Raw genomic sequence first — 20,356 nt, 5'->3', positions numbered from 1 at the left:
GTGTGGCAGAAAGACAGCAGTAAGGAGGAGCCAAGGAGTAACAGTAGAAAGGCTGCAGAAAGAGTCAGGAGCCCAGAGGAGGGGGCAAAGGAGGTGAGGGGGTGGGGGGCAGAAAGTGGAAATGAAAGCAGACAACAGAACATTGCTAGAGAGCAGGAAAGGAGGTGAAAGGAGACAATTTTAGAGAAGACAATTTTTTGGTCGCTACCCGGATTCGAACCCGGGACCTTTTGAATGAGAGGCCAACACCTTAACCTCTAGGCCACGAGAGCCCCCATATAATATATATATATATATATATACATGTATATTATATATATAATATGTTGTTGTTTCCAAATCCCTTTAGCTGTGAGCATTTCGCTCTTGGCATCGCAATGCCTCCCTCAAGTAACCACATGTCCTTATGTCCTTGTGTGTGTGTCTGTGTGTGTGTGTGTGTGTGTGTGCGTGTGCGTGTGTGTGTGTGTGTGTGTGTGTGTGTGTGTGTGTGCTTGATTCCAAAGGAAGCTTCCCTGGACAAACTGGAATGGATGGAATGATTCACATCATCAACTCACATTATTAATATTGCAATACCCCCTAATTAATTTCTTCAATCAAGAGAACTGAAGAGTTTTCAGAGGTTGGGACAATAATAAATTGATTATGGTTTCAACACTTTAAAACTCCCAGAGCTAATCCACGGTCAAAAGTCAAGGGCAGGCAATGTCAGAATAAATGCATTTCTATTACTTATAATGTACTGCAACAGCCTAGTCCGAACACAAACTTTCATGTCATAGAGCATTAATTTTAATTTGCGGAGCTTAACTTTTCTAAAACAAGATGCCTCCTTCCTGAAAAAATACCTTTCAAAATATGAAAACAATAAACTTGTTCAGCTTTTGAACAAACAGTACATGATGAGCTCTGGATTAAATTTAAAATGTCTCCAAAAAGCACTTGATATATTCATAAAAAATAAATAATTATAACAAAATCATCGTTCCTACCTCAGCAGTGCGTGCACTTGTTTAGTGAAAAAAAAAAGGAACAAAGAAAGAATAACAATCATCAAACGCATATATAGTACAAAATAGGATACACAAAGATGCCTTCACATGATGTTTGTAGTGCTGTCAAATGCCTCTAGTAACAGGGGTACATTTTACTTCAAACGGTCCAATGCACACAAGACATCCCTTTCCCAATAGTTCGGAAGGAAAAAATTTTGTGATGCACTCTTCTGCCATCTGGTCTACAAGCAATTCATCTGTAACAAAGCTTACATGTTTTGAAACCAAAGAAAAGTTATCTCCACCACATTTCATGACTTTCCGCACAATGATTTCTTCCCCCATGTCAGTCAGAGGATCTATCACTAAGTCCAAGGCCTGGTCAGAATCGTCATAACAACAGGTATGGTGATCTTCATCCTCAATCCCTTTGTGCTCTCCATCACTCGTACTGTTGTGTTCATGACAGTGAATGTGTGGCTTCGCCTTCAGACTGTACTGATGTCTGTCTTTTGAGATGAGAAGTCCAGTAAAACCTTCGCAGTCCTCATGGCAACACAAATAGGCCACACCAGTCAGATCGTACCCATTCATGGTATCCAACTGCCAACAGAATATGAATAGCAAAATTAGGAATTTGTGAACTTAAGTTAAAAGAACGAACTGGCTTTTCCAAGACAGGGAGAGGAACTAAAGAATAAACAGTCTTTTCAAAGGCTAACACTGCCCGTGCAGACAAATGAAAGACTTCCAAAATTAATTAGCCAGATCAACAATAGTACCCCAATGCCATTACCAAACATCGTTGCGATCTAACTGACAGCTAAATAAATTTGAGAGTTGCATTCATTCCCATCATGAGGCACAATGCCAACAGTAGTCACATTATAATATATAGTCGAACCAGCCATGACGGCCACCTGTATATTAATAATACGCCACAAATACAAGCGTCCAATGAAGCCATGGCCACCCTATTTTATAAAAATGATCAACCGAAATTACCTGTCGTGATGACCACCCAAATCTCTCATCGCTCGACTCTTTGTCATACATTATGTATAGGCCCCTGATGCTGTGAACGAGCCATCATGACTCATTCACCTGTCTTTATTGTTAGTCCTTCCAATGTCGAATCATGTTGGGTAAGACCCACCCACAGTAGTTTACCCAAGTTGACCATGCGGTTACAATAAATTTTCAGCTGCTGATGAGGGAGGGCCTGCGGTCCAACATAAACTATAATAAGCCCTCCCACAACTCATACACAAATCGTAAGTGAGGTGACCGGTCACTGTTTACCCAATAACAATGGATGTGAAGCATCGCTTGTTCTCCGAGAGGTGGCGACCCATTTGTTTATTTTACCTGTCTTCCTCGTCTTACACATTTAATTTTTTTTTTACCCTTGCACACTGTCTTCCTCATTTGATACATTCTGTAGAATTTCACATTTATCACAGCAGTCGCAAGACTTCGTCTCTCCGCATAAACAAACATATTTCACACATATTCTTGTAAGTCCAGTCGCTGACGATGACATCAGTGTAGAAATCTAACCCATGCCCTGAGTCTGAAACCAACTCCAGGTGGGGACTAAAAAGGGAATGTTTAAAACAAAAACAACAACAACCCCCTTCCCCTTAAAAAACAAAGAGACAACCCCCCAACAAACAACAACAACAAAACAATAAAACCAGCAACAACAACAAAAACCTTCCAGAAGTGAGGGTAAAGAGGTGATGCCCAATGCGCGAGATGCTCATGTCAGTGAGGTACTCACTACTGTACTGTGTTGGAGACTACACTGTGCAGGCCCTATGTGACCTACTACTAAAGCCTAGTGTGTTGATCTATATATTGTTCCTTGGCGGGAGTGCGACTTAATGAAGAACTCAAAAGTAAAAGAGTCCAAAACATCACTGTTTCACATACTTTGGATGCAATGAAAACGCGGGGTTGAATATTTTCTAAACCATAAATGATAGAGAGCGATTCTGAAGGCTGCGGGGCCACCACATATATTCTTCAGTTTAGCAAGGCTGCTTAAGTAGAACAGAGAAACAATTAGGAATTAGGAAGAATTTCCGTATCGAGCTACCACCCCAACAAACACAATATAAAGAGACCTTCTAACCCTAATCCTGGCCCAACCCCAGTTTAACTCCTACCCCTACCCCAAGCCCTCAATATTGTACTTTGTTTCATAGTGGTCACCCGTTACGGAATTCCTCCAAGGAATTTTCTTTTCTTTTGGTTTATCATTGTTTTCAGATTAACCGTGTTTGATTTAAATTTAAGGTGACTCCAAACATACAGTGGAACTCCGATTCAACGAGGTCGCTGGGCCTGATCTAAAATCTCGTTGAATCCGAGTGTTCGTTATTGCAAATATGAGGTTTTGTGTAGATACTTACAGGCACTGAGCAAGTAATGTATAAAGAGAAGTAACAAGTGGTGCCTGAAATGCCTGCATATTATGAGCAGTGCAAAAAAAAAGACCAATTAATTTAAACGCACGCATGTGTAGCTGTGTAGAACCTAGCATATACGGCAACTTTTAGATTTGATTCCATAGACCAGCGCACAATTCATTACGTAGACTGCATCAAGACTAGCTTATCATTGTAATATTGATCAGATGCCGGGGGAAACCGAATGTTGATATCTGCGACGTTTCACGCCTGGACCGATGGTGCCCCCCTCTCGACACGCACACACAGTCATACATGTGCAGGCCGCCTATCTGACCTCGATACACGCTAGAGTAGACACGTGTGCATGCCAACAACGCATGTGTTGGTACGAAAGAAGATCGCTGATAAGTCGTATTCAATCGTTTAGGCGAATAATGGTTCACGATGCAGGTGCAATGGATGGTTTTCGGGAAGAGATAAAGTTCGTTGTGGGAGAAAAATGAGTCAAGCCGCGTCTGCTGGGGGGGGGGTGTTCACCCTGGAAGCGACCTCGTTGAATCCGCGCTTGCTGATTTAAGTGCTCGTTAAACCCGGGTTATTTTTATTGATTTTAAAGAAGTAAAAAATGGGCAATCCATCTCCTCTCATTGAATCCGAGCTCGTTGAATCCAAGTTCCACAGTATCTAGTAATTTAATAAGCTAAATGTATGTATTAATACAGTCGAACCTGTAAGATGGGAATCGCAAGGGAGCCCAAAAAATATTTGGTCTTAGACAGGGGAATTTAGGGACAGATGGAAAAAAAGGGGAGAGGGGGGGGGGGGGTTCAAAGGCCCAGCCGGTGGGATCAAGGATCGCTTGTCCGATCAGAAAGCAGTGATCAAAACTTCCCACCTCTCAATACTCAATTGCTATCCTGTCTGATAATGACATGCGTCAGTCTTACTATACAATTACCACCATGGCTTGCCTTTCATAGGACCATTGTTTGACCTATAGAAATGTTTGAACATCTCCTTTGCTTCCACCCTTAGCCCCACCCACAGGTGTAACAAGCAGTCAACCAATGCCACCCCTCACTGCCATCATGTAACAACTATTTGAGGAACTGTTTTCTACGCTGGCCGTACGATCAGGGTGGCAGGCATTGGTCAAACTAATTTAATCACACCTCTAGCTTCTGGCTACCCAGGAAAGTTTCTGTGTAGAGGCTCGCTACTCGAGCAGTCGTGAGATTTCATACCCACACTACCCTGACCATCATCAGCATCACTCATACAGGTTTCCGTTTTTTAAGGCAGGTTCCACTGTACATTATTACCTCTCTCTGTATTTACTTCAAACTCTTACTAAGAGGCTCTTGTGGCCTAGAGGTTTTAGAGGTGTTCGCCTCTCATTCAGAGGTTCCGGGTTCGAATCCAGGCAGCGACTTAAAAATTTTCTTCTCTAAAATTGTCTCCTTTCACCTTCTTTCCTTCTCTCTAGCAGCAATGTTCTATTGTCTGCTTTCGTCTCCACTTTCTGCCCCCACCCCTCACCTCCTTTGCCTACTCCTCTGGGCTCCTGACTCTTACTGACTGGAAGATCAATCATCAGGGGTGTAGCTGAAAGACAGTAGTAAGAAGGAGCCAAGAAGTAAAAAGAAGAATATAAAGGCTGCTACTTTTCTAAGTCTACTTACACTCTGCAACTGTTTAGGCCTAGACTAGTTAATGAGTAGACCTAGAGGCCTGGATCTGATCTTGACACTTGACATGCACACTCACTGCAACATTGCTACAAGACTTTATAGGATAGTCTGGGCCAAGAAGGCTTAAGGTTGGATAAAATTTGACTTGAGTTTATGTGTTCAAGGAAGGTCTTTTTCGTTAAATGGCAGCTAGAAAATAATCCAAGTTTTACAATCAGCTCAACGGAAGTTTAGGTCTGACCTTCCTTATTTTCGATAGCCTGTGCCCAGGGTTGTAGAAGGGATTTCAGGTGAGTTACATATCAAGGATAAAACATTTCTTATACAACAATCGGTCTGATTTTCTAGAAAGGCTTTTTTTTTATCGAGACTGCGGGTATCACTTGGAGAGGCTATTATTTTTAGGGTTGTGACATTCAAAGGCGTAAGTGTCCTCGTAAGAAGATTCTTGTTGGTTGTTAGAAGTGCAAGTTGGAAAGTACGAGTTCGTTGTTTACAAAATGTTATAACAGAAGATCTAGATCTAGATCTAGATCTAGATCTAGATCTAGATATATCTAGATCTAGATATCTAGATCTAGATATAGATTCTAGATCTAGAATCTAGATCTAAATCTAGTTTTTAGATCTAGATATATATAGATCTAGATCTAGATCTAGATTCTATATATATATAGATCTAATTCTAGATCTATCTATAACATTTTTCATCATAACAGCTGACTCAAGTGGAGACTTGACGTAGATTAGATCTAGATCTACGTAATGAATTGTGCGCTAGTCTACTGGAATCAAAAGTTGCCGTGTATGCTCAGCTCTACACAGTGTAACACAGACAGCAACACAACTTTTTCTTGGTAAACAATTGAGATGACGCAGGCTTTTGGGCACTTTTTCGGTAGTTCCCACCCCGCAATTTTGAATTGTTATTCACGGGTTTTGGCCCCAAGAATATGGGGGTTTCAGGGGGGCTTGCCCCCCTGACTTAAGCCCCCCTTACTTAATGAAAAGCGTGTATACAGACCCGGTAACCGGGAACAAAGTCACAAAGTATACAGACCCGGTAAAGGTAAAGGAACTCTTTTGTGATTTCGGAGAGTTTTCAGCGCCCTCTTGGCTCAGGGTAGACCTAGGTTCTTCTAGATCTATGGTCTAGATCTAGATCTAGATCTAGGCAGACAAACTTAAATCTTTGATCTAGTTTCGCGGCTAGCCTAGATCTAAATGAAGATTGCGGATGTCTTTTCGATGAACGATCGATTTTTCTCCTTTTTGGAGTTGGAGGAATCACAATTTGAAGAAAAGAACAAGTTACAATGTCATAATTTCAATCGAGCAGCCCCCCCCCCCTCTCTCTCTCTCCTCTGTGTATCGCTCGCCTTCTCTTTTTCTTTGTTTGTCTCTGTCTTTCTTTGTCCCCACCTATTTCCCACTCTATCTTTCTTTCGTTCCCTCCTGCCAACTGGGGCATGTCATATAATACATTTTGCTAGCACCCCCCCCCCCTCCTCTCTTTCTCTGTCTGTCTCCCCCTCTCTCTCTCTCTCTCTCTCTCTCTCTCTCTCTCTCTCTCTCTCACACACACACACACACTAGATTTCTACTGGGTCTGGGGGCTGAAACTTCCCGAAATCACAAAAGAGTTCCCCTACTGGGTCTGTATACTTCGTGACTTTGTTCCCGGTTACCGGGTCTGTATACACTTCGTAATGAAAATAAGTTGGGGGGGTTTCAGGGGGGCATACCCCCCTGAATTTTACCTCAATTTAATGTTTTGCAGTTGTTAGGTTTGATATCTCAGCTCGCCGCGAATCAAACGTATAGATCTAGATGTAGATCAGATCAGGCTCAAATAAGGGGGGTGGGAACTACCGAAAAAGCACCGCCTTTTGTGTATTTGAGCGAATCAGTCTTTATTTTTTTACACAGCTCATAATATGCAGGTGCAGGTGGTCTGCTAATCTTCAATTTTACCCTTTTCTACAACAAAGAAAGTGGGAAACATGGGGGGGGGGGGGGCGTATCAATGAGGCGGCGGGCATCGGATCGGCAGAAAAGATGTGAAGGAAACTTAAAAATGGCGGAAAATTGGAAGCTCTGAACGTTAGATTTATAGATCTAAGACACTTCCTTTTTTCCGGACCCGAGTCCGAATAAAAAATTTTCGTATTCGGACTCGAGTCCGAATAAGAATTTTTTTAGGCTGGCACTATTTCTCCAAACGTTCGGGAAAATAAAGCTGGGCACTATTTCTCCGAACACTGAAATCACATCCTTTCCCGCAAATTTCGGATATTATATAGACTAGGTCTATAATTTTAGTATAGGCCTACCAACGATTGTTCGTACAATAATGGTTCAATCGGTCCAAAAAATGTCCGCAGTAAATATTTATATAAAGAAATGCTACAGTTCCAAACAGTTTTTCGCTACAGATATGACATGTTGCCTATGAAGGGTGCTGCTCTTAAACTTATTGTGATGTGTTCACTCGTGTGCTGTCTAGATCTAGATCTAGATCTAGATCTACAGAATCTAGATCTACAGAGTGTTATTGATAACGACACATAGAACTAGCATCTGCGTTTGTCGCGGCCATGACCAATCAGTCGTGGTTCGATTTTTTGGCATTTTTTGGTCCCCGAATCAGGGAATAAAAGGCAAATAAAAAAATTTAAAAAGAAAGAAACCGAACCTCTTTTACTTTTGAAAGAAAGTTCACCTAGCTTCACTTCGTCTCTTTCTCACTTGTTGTCACCACGTTGATTTGTTGAATACGTTACAGTTACTTTTATTTTTCCTTCTTTGTGGTGTTTTATTCTGTTAGTGTGTATTTTTTTCTGTCGTGTTATTGTTCTGATGTATTGTTTTTCTATCAATTTTTTTTGTTGGGGAAAAAGGGGGGGGGAGGGGAGGATGTTGTATAGTGTAATGTCATTTAATTTGATGTTCCTACATATTATATATAGATTTAATTGTTATGTTAGAGCGTACGTTCCACCAAAACCGATTACATGTACTGACACTGGCAGGCCCCTTAATGTGTGTGATTCCATAATTTACATGTAATATCCTGTACTTTGTTTTAAAATTACGCACATTTAGGGTTAAAACAGCCAATCTTCTTCGGACAGGTGGACTCACGCCCTTATTTGTTAATTTTTGTGGTTGTTTATGGGCTGTTCTAATTTTGATTTCATTCGGTTATTGTGAAACCTTTCTTTTTCACGTTTTTACACTCATCTAAAAACCTCTAGACTAGCTCTCGAAAATTGAAATAGATATAGGCCTAAAAATTTGCTCCTGTGTGTGTGTGTGTGTGTGCATGTGCGCGCGTGTGTGTGTGTATGCATGTGCGTGTGTCTGTGTGTGGTAGTAGGTGTGTAAGTGGAGAGTGAGGAGCGTGTGTGTGTTTGTTTTTTGGGCTTTATTTCAGCCTTTGTTCAGTAACAGTTCAAAGTATACAAAAATTGAAACACAGGATCCATTCACTCCAGGGCTCATGAGTCGTTCCTCTCTTTCAGTTTCACTCATTCATTCAATTCCCGTGTTCTCTCCTGTGGCTCATCCCCGTCCGCATGACTTTCACACCCCACCCCCTCCCTCCAGGCACACACAAAGAAAATCTCACCCATTCCCTTGCACCCTGCGAACCATGGACAATAATATAGGCAAAACACTGCCTTAGCCGCATTCCTTTCGTTCGTGAGCTGTGGACCAGGCTAGGGGGGTCGGTGTCGTTGTCTTGTAGTTGCTGTCGCCTGTGACACTCGTACATTCTTCCTTTCACCCGCTCTTTCACTCACACTGTCTATCCATCCACAGCTCAGCTCGTCATATGTTCAAAAGTTGCCCACTGATCATGTTTAGTTAGTGTGAGTATAAGTTTGTGTGTGTACATGTGCATGATGGTGGTGGGTATTACTGAAGGTTGTCTGTAGGCGGGCTTGCCATGCGGTGTTCCTTCCCAGACCAGAGGCAGAATGAAAGTTGGCGCGGAACTCTAGCAATAAATAGGCAAAAAATCAAGAGACTGGAAGCCGGAAACCGTTCGGAGAAATAAAGATCGGCACTATTTCTCCGAACGTTCGGAGAAATAGTCACTTCGTTTTTTTTTATTCGGACTCTAGTCCGAATATGAAAAAATGTTATTTGGACTCGAGTCCGAATAAAGACGGCCTTTTTTTAAATGTAGTGATGAAGCATGCACATTCTGGTTTTGTCCCCAAGAGGAGCTCTATACTTTTCCTTTTACCAATTTAGGCCTGGTTAAAGTTCAGTAGTGGCTTTCCTTGGTCTGTGAGTCTTAATTTAAAAAAACCCAAAAAACTTTTGGCTCTGGAGAAGGAAAAAAAAAACTCCTTCCGGGACCGGGATTCGATGCCACGCTTGTAAGCACTGAACATTAGACTTACAGAACATAGACAGTAGACAGCTTGTATACGTTCTCTAGGCCTAACTTAAAGTTCGAGTTGCACCGCCTTGTTATTGTTATCCAAGCGTCTTTCGACTTAAACTTGCTCAAACTCTAACTCAAATGATTATGATAGAGATGAACAAGACGTCTACTTTTGTGCAAACAATGTCAGAAACAATTGTTAGATCTAATCTAGATCTAGATTTTTCTAGATCTAGATCTACCCAATATTGATCGGAATAAGACAATGTCATAAAAAAGGAGTCAAATCCTAAGAGGTTTATAAAAAACTGAGAAAGCTTCCACAATTCAGGCAGAACTACAGTATTATCATGTAGAAACGATGGCTACTACATCTAGACCTAATTCTAGTACTGGCGTTTCAAATAGCATGGGAGCTATTCAGAACGCGGCGTTGCAAATAGCGCTTGCCTAAACTTAAACAGCTATTGATTGGCCTGACGTCAAGAAGCGCCGTCCTTTCGCCAATTCTTTCCATCTCCTCTCCCTCCCCCCTCTCTCTCTCCCCTCCTCTCTCTCTTTCTCTCTCTCTCCCCTCCTCTCTCTCTTTCTCTCTCTCTCTCTCTCTCACACACACACTCTCTCTCTTACTCTCTCTCTGTCTCTCTCTCTCCCTATCTATCTATCTATCTATCTATCTATCTATAGACTATCTGTCTTTCTATTCATCTATTTACCTCTATCTCTATATCTCTCTGTCTCTCTCTCTCTTTATTTCTCTCTCTCTGTCCGTCTCTCTCTCTCTCTATCTCTCACTCACACACACACAGACACACTCATTCTCTTTCTCACACTCACACTCACACATACACACACATCATTCTTCTCTAACTCCCGTTTGCTTGCCTCTGTCAGGGCCAACCCTGGCTGAGAGTGGTACAACGTCTGTATTACCTGTCCTGGACAACAACGTCATTGCACACAGGACAGGTCCATAAGTGCTCAGTTTCCCCTGCACCAAAGCCCGCAAGATATCCATACTGATTGTTCCGGTGGCTGTCTGATTATGGTGACGTCTTTCCTTTCCAGATAATTGTTCCTTTCTTCGTTTTCCCCTCTCTATCCCCATTTCCCGCATCCTAATGATTGCGTGGTGTTCTGCTGTCTCCCTGTCTTCTCCATCCTGCAACTTTTACTCCAGGGTCTTCAACACTTCTCCTTTGTCAAATTTCACCTCCCCATCAACCACGGCACTACCTGCCCGCTTATCAGCCTCCTCATTGCCTTTCACTCCAGAGTGCCCATGACAGAATAACAACGTGATGGCTCTAAGTGATGATGAGTGTTGTGTTGGGTTCATCCATTCACTCCGAAGAAGCCCTTTCTCAACCCTTCGCAAGATGCTCTGGGGGTCTGTGACAATCATGAGATGGGTAGTTCTTGGTCTTGTATTTTGAAGCCAGCCAAGCGCTCTTGTTATGGCCTCAATCTCCATTTTCATGCTTGAAGTCATTCTTATTTCTATGGCCCCTGACATGCTATGAACCTTTTTGTTCCCACTGTACACCGCAAAACCCCATCCATTTCTCTCATCCCTCCTGACTGATCCATCCGTATATATAACTGGGTCCTCTGGCTTAGAATGCACCTCAAGTAACTGTCGTATGTCATTGTCGTTAATGACAGCAGCACATTCCCGTCTTTCACGACCCATAGTAATGTGAATGTTGGCCAGGCTTCTGCAATCGGGGCTCAGTTCAAACCATTCCTTTCCACAGCATATTTCATCAATGCCACAAACTTTCCTCAAGGAGTCTTCGGCTTCTGCCATTCATGAGCTGCCCCGTTTGATCCTGTTTCCTTTGATGCTGCTTAGGTTGTCATGCAAAGGGTGCCTCGGGTCTCCCAAAACATTCGAGTATAGCTTTGCCTGTGCCTCCTTATGCCTCACTCTGATACTGGCCAGGTCAAGGATGTATCTCATACAGACAACATGGGTGTCCTTTGTGCAACCTAGAACAGCCCTCAAAGTTGCATTCTCTACTCTCTCCAACCTGTCAAAGGACCACTTTGACACAGAGTCTTAATTTTTTTAAATATTCCCCCAAAAAGGACAGCAAGGAATGTTTCAAAATTTTTGCTCTGAAAGTGTTAATGGGTTACCAACGCGTACTGCAAAGCCTTCCAAAGGACCAAAACCACCACATGCAGCACGGAAATCCTCGGGGAATTTTTGCCAAATTTGCTGTTTTTTATCGACTTGTGTGCGACACCACACTACTACTAGAGATTAAATCTAGATTAGACTAGATCTAGATCTAGTAACTATTATATATAAGTTACTTGATCCTTCTTTCACTGTACCCTCTTTTTATTCAGATATCAGTGGAAGAATTTGCAGTCAGATGATTGGGTGCACCCATTCCTTTCTTGCTTTTTCTGTTGAGTCTCTTCATCGACCAGGACAAATAATGCCAGTCATTTCCTAACCATGGGCAACAAACTGATAGGAAAATATAATGCCACACGTCGTTGCATTGCACTGCCTGCTCCGCTCTGCTTGCAGTGTGGCCACTGGCCACCCAATGTTAACGCCTCAGACAGCTCCGCTCTGCTGTGCCCGCTCTGCTTGCGGTGTGGCCATAGCTTTAGGTCATATGAGCGCGTGGGACAGAAAAACATTTCCAGTTTGTAGGAGATTTTGAATTTTCCAGAGTGGCAAGTTATGTTAGACAATTATAAATAAAATATAATAACGAAAAGTGAACTTATTAGGCTTAGTCATTGTATCTCAAAATCTGCGCCGACAAATAATTCATTGGTAATAGTAATAGACTGGCAGCGCAACGCCGCAGCATAGCCACTTGCTTAATTGAAACGTAGACTAGATCTAGATTCTAGATCTATTTCAACTAACTATGTATAATAGTAATAGTTACTAGATCTAGATCTAGTCTAATCTAGATTTGATCTCTAGTAGTAGACCTATTTACTTCTACATTAGGCATTTTTCGGACCCCAGGGTGTGATTACTCAGATTATTATTTGGACCTTCCTTCTTTCCGGCTTCCGTATTTAGACCCCCGCTGTCTGGGTTCTGGTTGGAGCCTGTATCAGTAAGGCCCTCTTAGCTCAGCGCATGGGCGCCGAGCATCATGCGTGTGTGTGTGTGTGCATCAGTCTGGTTGAGTTTGTGGCCTATTTGTAGAACTGCCTGCATTGGTTCATAACCGAGGCATACGTCTCATTCAAAACATGCCAAGTTGGTAGCTCTAGATGTTCGTCCAATGAATTTATAATAAAATTACCTATTTATCTACATGAGGAGCTCAGCGATAAGACTCGCATCTCGGCACAGACGCAGAATAGGAGTTAAGTCCAGGTTCTGTGTGTGTACTTTTTTTAGTTTGTTTTGTCTGCTGAACACAAATTTGACTCCATTTACATGGCAAATCATAGCCTGCAAACTACTTTCAGGGCGCTGTGAAAGTAGCCTGCAAACTAGATCTAGATGCAGTCACTGTGTTTTTCAAACACACAAAAACCAACTTGCATATATAGAGTTTTATGCCTCTTCACCACTGGTGAAAATAAACAAATGCTGCACATATTAATACATGTTCCCAGGGGTCTGAATAATGCCCAGGCTATTGGCTCCCCTGGAGTCTGAATAACTGCAGCCCTAATGTTTTCTCCTTATATTTTATCTTTTCAGTGCATGGATAAAAAATCTGTCTCATTTTTGGCGAAGTCCAAAAGATTCTGGCGAAGAAACTTTTTGTCAATAGCGTTCCCAACAGCTGTTGCAGTGAGCATTGCTTTGGATATCAAAAGGACTCAAGATTTCAAGAAAAAGAAAGCAATAGCGCCTGTGAATCCTCTCTGAAAAAGGTATTTTCCCAATTTCCTCCTATATTTAATTTGACTAACTACTATGGGGTTGCAATTGGTTATGATATTTTTTTTCACTACAACTCTTAAAGTAATACATGTATAAATTATCATGAAGTGTTAAGTGCTTCAAGGAAGCGTTAAATAAGAAAGAGACACAAAAATGCATATTGTCAAATGCATGCCAGAGAGAGGCATCGCCAGTGTATTGTGACACCAGGGGTCTGATTCATGGATCGAGACTATAACAGTCCCAGGCAATGACGAAGTCTGAGACTTCATAGTCCAAGACTAAGGGAAATCCGGGTCAACGAGAAGTAAGCTATTCATAGAGTCAGACTTCACCAACGAAGTGGCGAACTACGTGTGCGAAGTCTAAGACTACAGAGGTCAAGATGTGTTTATCTAGTTTCTTTTTCCGCTGCCCACACCAAATAACACAGAAGTATTCATTTCGGCTTCGTGTTTGTTTTGAGTTTTGAATCAGTTCTGATAAACCTTCTCCAACCTTTCGACTCATTCGGCTTTGGAATCTGCTATTATAAGGGTAAGAAACCTAATTTTTAGGATAAAGAGACTGCACTGATGCTGGAGGAGATTTCAAAGGAGGCAGCTTGCCTGTGGTCTGCCTTGCAAAACGCTGTGATGGTGATGAAAAAAAAAAAAGATTTGGGACAGAATAACAAATAAAGTGAATGCCATAGGAGGGAACGGAAAAGCGCAGGAGCAAATAAATGACTTTGCAGGCTTTCTTTTGTTTGAATAGTAGACCTGCTCGCAAGCAATAACGGCGCTGTTATGCCATGCCAATATACCTCTCAATCAGTGCTCGAGTTGCGCTGAGTGAATGATTGTACTGCCTTTCTCTGCAAGTACGAGGATTTCTGAGAGATGTCGTCAGCTATGGACGGATCATGCAACCATTGTCCCCTAGGATAATCCCTTGAAGAAACCTCTGGTTTCTTTCGTTTCGAATGCCTCGAACAGTGGTGACAGTCTGAGCATTCTAGCATCATGCACAGATCCAGGCCAATTTGCAACTATGTTGATGAACAGAAGGTCTGCATTACAAACCACCTGGAACAAAAGATGTTTTTTTTTTTGTGTACCAGTGCACTGCTGCACATTTGCAGCAACAAGAGCCTTTCCAATGGATCCCACAATAATGTTATCCATACAGAGAAAGAGGGAGTGGGGGGGGGGGAGACTGGGGGGGGGGGGGGGGAGACTTACTTGCACATTTATCGAATAGAAGTTTTTCCTGTTCACAAACTCGCTGGGTGCCTGGATGGGAACTTGTGTACTGTAGATGCACACGATTGTGTTCGGAAACTGTGCATTAAAAAACTTGGCTTTTGGCGGTGGACTGATTTGCCTCCTGCTGTGTCAGCATTCAGATGTAGTAGTTCTTCAACTGAAGAAGGGCCTCCGTGAAATTCTTCTTGAGATTTTGGTGATGGAGTACAGTTGAAATTGTACAAGACTGCAATCCATTGTCAAGGAGGAAAGTGGTTGTCTTAGACTGGTGGATGTCTGGGACAGTGGCTATTGAAAAATCACAAAGGGGGAAGTGGGAAGAGGTCATTTGTACTAAATTGTACAGATGGTTGTCTTGGGCAGGTGGCTGTTACAGCAGGTTCAACTGTACTTTTCCATTTAATCTGCAGACTGTTTGAGCAACATAAAATGTGACTAAATTGAAGGAAGTAAGGCCTCCTGGAGAGTTTGATTAAAGTCCATTTGGTCACTCTTGACAATATAAACTAAAATACTCCCTTTTTAAGTTCACTTGTACTGGACAGTGTAAACTGTTAAGTCTACTCATTTACGTTACAGACGGTGTTTTCTGTATTCGTTGAAAACATTGTAAATAATGTTCAGTTTGGCTGTGTTCTAGGTTTCGGTGAAAACAAGCTATGTCTGTCAAAAATGTGGTGATGTTGGGCCTGAATGCCTCAAGTCACTATGTCATTTAACCGCAAATGTTGTAGGTCTTTATTTTTGTAAACTTTTTTCACTTTTTTCAAAATTTTATCTCCGATACTGTAGGCCTACTAGGACTACATATTATTGTTGAATTTTTTAAAAGAGTTGTTTTCTTCTCTCAATGTCCTATAATAAATAATATATATAATAATGAATGATTTTGCCTGGGTTCCTCTGATATAAGTTATAGGCAGTGCTGAGACCTGAGCTGGCTTTATAAGAAACAAACATTCAGCAGGACATGGTTATTCATATTTGCAATTTGTAGCATCTGACTGGCTATTATATTTAATTATCGTAGGAAAACCTGTTAAAAATGTCTCATCTGACACAGCGAGAGAGAGAGATAAATTTATAATAATTACAATATTTGTGTGTGTCTCTGGTCCCCCTCCCAACCAGTTTTAGTGGTAATTAATCGTAAAAAAGTGATGGGTTCCTTCTCCTTTTGGCTTTGGTAAGTCTGATATGCTATAGTATAAAATATGAGTTTCAGTGTTAATAAGGACTTTGCAGCTCATCATGCTTTCCGTGAAGTGAATTTCCAATGAATAGAACATATTTTGAGAACTGTTTGTCCTTTAAGTGGAGGTTAAAAGATACTTCCCTTTTTTCTCCAATTCTCCATCAGTAAAGAACAAACAAAGTTTGGATGTATTGTAAGTGAATCATGACTGATGACGTATAAATCGACCCAGGTTCATTCATCACATGTGTTAAATGGATTTCAGTTTCAGTGAATTGCGACCCTGAAGTACAACTGACAATGTTCTCAGATTTAATTTCTGTCGGTGGGTAGGGTTTGTCACTTCTATGTTTGACTGTTGCATCAAGATTTGTTCGATCAAATTCTTTTGTTTCTGTTTTTGATGTTGGAAATTAGTGGCATTTTGTTGTTTGAAAATTTTTCAGATTAGCCCAATTACTCATATTCTTTATTCTACATCACTTCCCATAAAACAGGGTAAAATTATTGCACACCAGGATGATTTTGCACAATTTGCATTAAAATTATTTAAGTTAAAATATGCTTTGATAAAGAGAAGGGGTACCTATCCCCTTTTACTTTATACAGTGTTTTTTCTGTAAAAGATAGTATAAGTTCTACTTTCACTTTGGTTTACACTAGATTAAAAAGTAAAAGTTTGACTATGATCACAGGGGATCAGCTTCAATTTTGCTATTGAAGGGTGAGATGAATGTTTTTTGTGGGTACCACATCTAATGTATTAATTTGCCTATAGTGTGGTCAGTTTAATAGATAGCAATATTATTTATTTCTGTATAAAAATGTATCTACTCTAGGTAAATCACAGTGGCCAAGTGCTAGAGGTAGACATTGAAAACTTTGAGAGGATTTGTTAGTTTGATAAAAATTGTTATTCCTTGGACCAGAAGAAAAGGGCAGTCTTAGGCCTCACCTAAGTATAGTCAAACCCTGTTTTACTGCCAACTTTGGGATAAGCATAAAGTTGACTGTATGGGGGGGGGATGTTAATATAATGTTTTAATGATGTCCTCTTGTTAAAGCACCCCTGCCCAATTTCAAGGAAAATGATTCTGCCATGAATAGATGAAGGACTCAATATTATGCAACCTCTTTGATATTATGTTATTATGAGTGATTTCCCTTCACCCGAAACTTGCTGGGATGGCCTTTTGGCTTATTATACTAATATATCTGTATTATGAACAGCTCGTAGAGTCGTATATATGGAAGAAAGGGGGGTTTGACTGTCTACGTTGATCAGTCATTGTTTTTATTCTTTTATCTCCCTCAACTGACTGAAGTTGACTGGATGTTGCCTTTTATAGTCAAAGGAAGAAGGAGAAGAGAAAGTCATGGGAGACAAAAATGTAATGAGACAAGGGCCTGCATCAATTTCTTTTGATAATTTGTCCTTGTTGTTTCCGAGATTGCATCACAAACAAAATTTATATTCTGAAGCAATAGCAGTTTAGAGCATTTGACGGTCTTACTTTGTGAAGCTTCGTAGTTTTAAACATCCTTTTAACCTATTTGTGAAAAGTCACCCCATTTTTTTTAAATTCCAGGAAAGGGATGAAACAGGACCCATCATCATCATTTCAAAATATTTTCTTAATGTAGTTTTGTTGTGGATCAATTCATGGGAACGTGTCTGTAGAACACACAAAAAGTTCTGCTGGCTTTTTAATTTCACTGCAAAATTGGTAACAATCTTAGTTTGATGTAATTTCACCCCATTTTTTTTACAATATGAATACTTTTTTTTGTTTCTTATATTGTACTTCTTCTTATCTTTCATGTTTATCTGTTTTTGAAAATATAGTGCTGACGTGGCAGGGCAGAAAACAGGCTTGTGAAGTTGCTGTCACAATGTCTCACTCTCATCATTGTGGTGTCATTTATTAAGGGTTTAGGCTGTTGGATTTGTATTCAGAAAGTCATGGGATCAAACCATGTCGGGGGTCTGATGTTGGGTCCTTCAGAAAAACACTTTACCTGAATTTTCCTCACTTCGTCAAGACAGGAATGGGTACCTGACTATAGATCATGTTCGCTTATTACTTAATGCTAGTGTTTGATTACACACTGAATCAGCTGCTTATGTTGTATGCCTCTGGGGAAGCAGCGAATGTTTCTGAGTAGTCCAGTTCTAGGGTCTGTTGGAGTAATGATACAGTTTGTAAAGTGCATAGAGCTTGTGTTGAGCAGGGATGTGCATGAAATAAATGCGATTTAGATCTATCATTATTGTTACATGTATTATGATCGTCTAAGCCAGTTTTGCCAAAATTGCGGTAATCAATTTCTTATGACGTTTGAACTCAAAACAAGCTTTTTTTCTGCTTCAGACATGGCTCTCCGCAAGATCCGCCCCCAGCACTATCGGATTCTGGCCAGCATGACAATCCCGGTCTTCTTTGGACTGTTTGGCATGTACCAACAACATCTTCATGACCAGGACTTCACGTCATACAGAAACAAGAGCAAAATGTTTGGTGGAAAGACCTTGCCTGCAGGAGAACAAGCATGGCACTGATTTAGCTACCATTTTTCATGCAATCTGTTGTACAAAATGTTTCTATAGCCACCTTAAGTCAGTGAAGTAATTGCTGCTGTTAGAATTAAAACTGCAAGGCAGGTTTTATTATGATGGTAGGCAGTTTGCCTTTAATTCTTATTTGTCAACAGTTACAAGAATCTGAAAGGTTGCGTAAGAAAATGGTGATCTCTTCTCCTTGACTCTTTGTTTTATCATGCAGATAAGATGTGATGATGGTTTGATTCAGTATAGAGTTATGATCAGTTTGGATCGAGATATGGGTGTTAACACTGTATGATGAAGGCATTGATAATACATTATATTGCTGTCAAACATTTTGTTTTGTGTGGTTTTATTTGTGGAGTACTTTGCCTTAAGACTAGTGTTGGTTTTGTGTTTGTGTGTATCTTTTGAAACTTTAACAGTATAACACGTTTTTGTTGCTGAGACATAGGTTGTTGCTGTTGAATGCCTCTTGTGATAAATTGAAAGACACTTCTTCAACACTGTTTTAACAATCAGTGTTGGTGAACAGGAGGTCCAAATAATTGACCAATGCTAAGCCTAGTTTCTGTGCTCAAACGTTCAACCCGCCTATCAGACAACAAAAGTTTCTTGATTTTCAACATATTCCCAGTGGGTGGTTGGCAGGTGCTCTGGTGTGGTTTGCTTCTTCTTTCCTATGAAACATCTATCGTACTAATCTCCCCTTCTTCTTTTTAATGTGTGTTACTCTCTTGTTACACCTCTAATCTTCTGGCGCTCATATGCAGTTGCGAGCGCTGTAAAACCTCTACTAAAACTAAACAACTAAAACACATTCTCTTCTGTTGTTGCTGTCACTGGTTGACCATCACGGTGGTCGTCTTCAATGTCCATGAATCTGCATTTGAATTTTTTGTACCAAAATTTTATCACAGCATAGGGTGGGCAATCAGTTCCATATATGGCATGCATCTCTGTAAAAATATCCTGTAGTTGTTTGCCTTAGGCAAGAACAAAAACTTCATTACCGCCCTGTGCTCAATTTTCTCAATTATTTTTTTTTGTTGAAACTGGAGAACAACATACCCCCATTCACTTACAGTGCGCTGGTGTTAAAACCAGTAATCGGAAATTCCCAAAATTTTTACATGCATTATAGGAACATGTTTGTTGGCTTTCACCCCAAATTTCAGCTTTCTTCCTTTCTTCCTTCATGGTCAGGTTTTTCGTGTGTAAAATAATTTACATTATGCCAAACTCATACTACCCTCTTTCTAAGTCTAAGGCTTGATTACTTGTAGGAGCAGCAAATATAAACGATTTGTCTTTTTATTAAAGATGAAGAATTTTATATCTGATTCATCTAAATAAAGGCTTTGCAAATTTAAAAAATAAAGCATTACGTGAAAGTGCTGTTTATAATCCGCAAGACGAAGCTGGTTTGAGCTAGGCAATTCGTATTCCCATCCTTTGCTAAAATATCATAGCTAGAGCTACATCATGCATTATACATAATTAACTTAAGTGGAAACCTGATATAACAGGGATGGTTTGACCAGAGAAAAAGCCCTGTTATACAGTGGAACTCGGATTCAACGAGGTGGCCGGGCCTGACCTATAATCTCGTTGAATCCGAGTGTTCGTTATAGCAAACATGAGGTTTTGCGTAGATAATTACAGGCACTGAGCAAGTAATGTATAAAGAGAAGTCACAAATAGTGCCTGAAATGCCCGCATATTATGAGCTGTGTAAAAAAAAAAGACCGATGCATTCCTGTGTCATCTCGATTGTTTACCACAAAGTTGTGTAGTTGTGTAGATCCTAGCATAACGGCAACTTTTGATTTCATAGACAAGCGCACAATTCATTACGAAGATCTATGTCAAGACTAGTTTATCATTGTAATAATGATCAGGTGCCGAGGGGAAAAAAAGACTGTGACACGTTTGTATCTGCGACGTTCAACGCCCGGATGGCTAG

At 40.7% G+C, this 20,356-nt stretch overlaps 1 long non-coding RNA gene across 2 annotated transcripts; it reads left to right on the top strand.

The window, feature by feature from the left end:
• The first annotated feature begins 5,307 nt into the window (after positions 1-5,307).
• Positions 5,308-18,723, top strand: LOC118477345. 2 transcript variants are annotated; one of them, XR_004858308.1, is made up of 3 exons: positions 5,308-5,396; positions 13,200-13,375; positions 18,200-18,723. It is a non-coding gene; the product is annotated as an uncharacterized LOC118477345 (long non-coding RNA). The 2 variants fall into 2 exon arrangements; XR_004858309.1 differs by lacking the exon at positions 5,308-5,396 and adding an exon at positions 5,448-5,530.
• Positions 18,724-20,356: the final 1,633 nt, after the last annotated feature.

This window comes from Aplysia californica, unplaced genomic scaffold, assembly GCF_000002075.1.
Source record: "Aplysia californica isolate F4 #8 unplaced genomic scaffold, AplCal3.0 scaffold00068, whole genome shotgun sequence".
NCBI lineage: Eukaryota > Metazoa > Mollusca > Gastropoda > Aplysiida > Aplysiidae > Aplysia > Aplysia californica.
This window is presented reverse-complemented; position numbering and strand designations above follow the sequence as displayed.